Genomic DNA, 4981 nt, shown 5'->3' on the forward strand with positions numbered 1-4981 from the left:
CGTAAAATAAAAAAGTGGCATTCTATTTGATAAAGTGTCGAATTGATGTGTCTTCTTAAATATGAGGTCCTTAAGAATAAAATGGATCATTGGATTAATGGATGGACACAATTGCCTAGTATAGTGGAATTTTTAATGTTATGAAATAAGGTTAAAATAGTAATTAATATGTTAATATGTACTATAATAAAGAAAACAAAATAAAAGCATGCAAAAACACCTTGTGTAGCCGAATATTGAAGAAGAAAGAAAAACCATTTTTGTAATATCCTGATTTTGGGCCTAGTCGGAATAGTGGTTTCGTGACCACAAAATCCGATATAGAAATAATTATTTTATGATTATTTTAAGGTCTATGATATGATTGCATGATTGTGTGAAAATTTCGTGAAGAAATTTTATGCATAAAGTACTTAATTTGAAATTTGGGACTAAATTGAATAAATTGCAAAACTTGTGTTCTAGAAGTATTTTGCATAAAATTGAATTAGATTATTAATTAGAGGTCCTTAAAGAGTAATTTTACCAATTTCTAAGTCTATGGACAAAAATTGGACATGGATGGAATTTTGGAAAGTTTAGTAGTAAGGGCATTTTGGTCATTTAGGGTAAAATGAATTAAAATACAAAATTAAAAGCCAATTTTGCTCATCTTCAACCCCATGGCCGAATATAGCAAGGAGAAACCATGGATAGGGTTTTTCAAGCTTCCAAGCTCGATTGTAAGTCGTTCTAGCCTCGTTTTTAATGATTTTTACGTTTTGAGTCCGTAGCTCGATTTAGCTTATGCTAGCAATAATTTAACCTAGGGTTTATATTTGGAAAAATACCCATAGGTGAAATTTGTGTATTTTAGTGTTTTATGATAGAATATGAGGTTTTAAATTATGTTAGACAACTTGTGCTACTCGGTTTTAAGTGAAAACGAGCAAAAGGGCTTAATCGGTAAAAATACCTAATAGTCATAAGTACATGTTAGAGTGAGAATTTGATGTTGCCATAGAAGGGAAAAATGATCAGCATGTCATAAAACATAAGAAAATAGGCTGAATTTTAATTTACGAGCTTTGGGGCAAAAGTGTAAATATGCAAAAGTTTAGGGGCAAAATTGTAATTTTTCCAAAATATGATTTTGGGTCAATTTGAATAATGTGAGTCCTAATTAGACTATATTTTAAATGATAGAGCAAGGAAACTTGAAATTTGGGCTAAAATGGGGAAAATACCAAGTTGTGGACGAAATGGTAAAAATAGCCATTTTCGCATACGAGGTAAGTTCATATGTAAATGTTGGTAACATAGTTATTATTTTAAATGTTTTAATGTTTTTTAAATGATATGATAATTATTATGAAATATTATACTTGTGATAATTGTTTGATAATATGTCAAATTATGTGATATACTTGGAAAATGTGAAATACTACCGAGTATCGGTATCGGCATTCCGTAGAAGATGGTTGAGACACATGATTGGGAAAAAGGTCCCGTTGAACCTTAGGAATGGATTAGGATACAAGTGACATGTCATTGGGATATTTGGGCATCCGAACTCGTTGAGTTGAGTCCGAGTTCACTTATGGATCGACGTCCGAACTCGTTGAGTTGAGTCCGAGTTCGTGAGATGTAACTAGGCATCCGAACTCGTTGAGTTGAGTCCGAGTTCACTTATGGATGCGAACGCCCGAGCTCGTTGAGTTGAGTCCGAGTTCACTTATGGGCGGGTTACATGGTAGCTTGGCTACATATGTGGCACTTATGTGCAAACTTTCCATGTATCCAATTATATTCGATGTGTTCAACGGGTAAAGTTCTACTCAAATGGAGGAATACTCAAGATGAAAGGGACGTATTGGTAAGTGTTGTGAAATGGATACTTTGAACAGGTATGTACTTAACCCTCGGGTTGAAAACTCAATATAACAACAATATGGTAAGATGATAAATGAAAAGGTGATATGAATGTCTTGGTGATGATTATGCAAATGATGTTTTATGTTTGCTTATATGGTTATGTTACTTGCTATTTGCATGTGAGCTTACTAAGCATTTATGCTTACTCCTCCTTTTCATTCCTTGTAGTGTTGACAAGCCAGCTCGGAAATCGGAAGCGGTCGGAGGCACGCTCACACTATCCGTATACCATCTTGGCATAATGGCTTGTATATTTTGAGTATGGCATGTATAGCATTATAATCATTTTGTATATATGGTCTTATAATATGGTTATTGAGTGGTATGGAAATAGAAATGCTTGGTAATGATTAGCCATTGGAATGGCTAATCATGATCATATTTGTATTATGTATGTCAAATTGCTAGCTAATCCATGGAAACCATGAAATAGGTAAAATTTACCATAAAATAGATTCAGACAGCAGCAGTGACGTGAGTTTAAAAATCACTAAAAATAGTAGAAATGGAATTAAATAATGAATAAGTTATGGAATCGAAGCTTGATGAGTCTATTTTCATATGGAATAAGCGAAACAGGTATATGAGCTATATTTTATGAGATGTTTAAATTTTTGTGAAACAGGGCCAGAGCAATTTCTGGATCCCCTGTTCTGACTTTGGAAATTCACCATAAATTTTACAAAGATAATTAGAAATCAAACTTTATATTTACAGATTCCTTATTGAGTCTAGTTTTATTAGAGACAAACGGTATAGTCATTGAAGCTCTGTACAGGGAGATATCTGATTCGTAATACACAGAGGTCAGAGTAGTTGAACCCTGAAACAGGGGAGACTTTAACTAATAAACTGTACTAATTGGCCCAACCAAAAATTCTAGAAAAAAATTAGTAGATATATATATGAGTCTAGTTTCAGGAAAAATTTATGGAATTGGATTTCGAGTTTCGTAACTCGAGATATGATTTTTAAAGCGACTGTGATGCAGTTAGCCAGCTTGTCTGGAAATTTTAAAATGAATTGTATGAGCTGGTTAATTAATGAATTAAGTCCTTTAACACCTCGTGTTCGACTCCGGCAATGGTATCGGGTATGGGGTGTTACATTTAGTGGTATCAGAGCAGGTTTAGTCGGTTCTCGGACTAACCTAGCATGTGTAAAAGTTTAGCTATACATGCCACTGATCTGCGATAGTGTGATGTCTTCCGACGCGTATGAGTACCGTCTTATTTAGACAGGGTACTCTCCAACCGAGCTGTGCCGACCATGTTCACGGTTATGTGAAGGTATTTGAGTAAAGTTATGATTATGATAAGTCTCGGTTCAGAAAAATATGAATAAAAGTTTATGATACATATGTGATAATATGTGAGATGAAAGTTCATGTTGTGATAAATATCCATATTTGCTTAATGCTCATATGATGTAGTGTATGTGGCTTACTTGATAAGATGAACGGAATAAATAGAAAGTAGTAGAGGTATGAATAAAGGTCATAATATCATAATACGAATGAAAATGTCCTTGTCTTGATTGGGCGTTGAATGTTGATGAATGTTAATGATATACAATTTTTTTATGAGATAAAGGATTATAATGAAATGAACTTATCTATGTTAAATTGTTGGACTGAATTATATGATTGTAATGATATGTACATGATGATGCACAAAATGAAAGTTGTGATTGTGATGCAAATATCTATGTTTGTTTGGCCTTATATAATGTCATGAGCATGAATTAATTTAATTAAATGAATGGATAAGTAAAGTCATCTAGAAAACATAGAATGTATGCATAAGTATATTGTCTAAATGGGACAATAGGAAAATTGGTGTAAGCCAACATGAATGAATGACATGATTTTGATGATGTTACTAGTTGTGTCATATGTGTATGTATAAGAAAGTCGAGTCGAGGTCCTACAACCCTCCCCTTACCAAAGTGGTACTTATAATGGAATTTTATGAGATTTGTATTGAATAAGTTTCGGTTGAGAACCCAAAGAGTTCATGATAGAATAATTATAAGTATGATCCGAGATTGAAAATGAACCGATAAGTAAAGTCGAGCCGAAAAGTATCGGATTGATATAAAGATTATTGGAATTATGCCTTGTCCCGATTAGAGAAGGAATTCTCTTTGGTAAATCGAATTACTCAAGTGCAAGGTCGAGAAAAGTGTAAATCGAAATTTATTCGAACTGACATTCTTTAGTGAATGATTTAATATGAAATTTGTGACGGCAGAACTAGTTGGGGAAATGATATTTCAAACGTGAATTATCTGAGTGTGACATTATGACCGGATGATTTAGCGATCTCTTTTGAGATGTTCTATGTGTTCACCCGTTCTCGAAATATTTCTATGGCTATTGATCTTCAAGAAATTCTTGTTATATGGGAATGTCTTCTAATTTTGGTGTTGGATGAAAGCATTGGTAGTCATGATGGTTTATAATTAATATTGCTCTATTTCATTGGGTATTCTATTTCATTTCGTCGATAAGAATTGATGAGAGAATTCATATGATATTATGATTTTGTTTCTTCTACTTGATGCTTCATCGATATATATGTATGGGAAGATATATTGATCTTGTTATATTTGATTTCAGTGGGATTAAATGATGTTTTCTTTTGGACTTTCTTTCTTTGAAGAATTATCGAGTATTCTATATTTTCTCTATGAATTTGGTTTTCGATTCTCGGCATAGTATCGTATCTTGGGTTTCTTTATCCCGGATCTCTTTATTCGGATTTCTTTATTCGGGTTTATCTATCTTGGATTTCTTTATTCGGTTTTCTTGTTATCTTTGTTCCATAATTTGTCAATTACGACTCATGTTCGAAGTGGGTTCTGCAGCCCATGATAATCATGTCAAATATGACTATACTTCTAATTTGATCTTGGTAATGTGGTGATTTTAGTATTGGGATTTTTTCTAATTTCTGTGTAAGGATTTGACATCAATAAAGGCATAGGTGATAAAAGCGCGAGTTTTAGTCGGTATGGTAAATTATTTATTTGAAAGATTTCATGTGACAATTATGTCAGGATTATT

The 4981-nt window shown here is 33.0% G+C and overlaps 1 long non-coding RNA gene across 1 annotated transcript; it reads left to right on the plus strand.

Annotated features, from left to right (window-relative positions):
* Positions 1-633: 633 nt before the first annotated feature.
* On the plus strand, positions 634-2251 carry LOC128285735 (uncharacterized). Its single transcript, XR_008276276.1, has 3 exons — positions 634-722; positions 1186-1271; positions 2083-2251. It is a non-coding gene; the product is annotated as an uncharacterized LOC128285735 (long non-coding RNA).
* Positions 2252-4981: the final 2730 nt, after the last annotated feature.

This window comes from Gossypium arboreum, chromosome 12 (assembly GCF_025698485.1).
Source record: "Gossypium arboreum isolate Shixiya-1 chromosome 12, ASM2569848v2, whole genome shotgun sequence".
NCBI lineage: Eukaryota > Viridiplantae > Streptophyta > Magnoliopsida > Malvales > Malvaceae > Gossypium > Gossypium arboreum.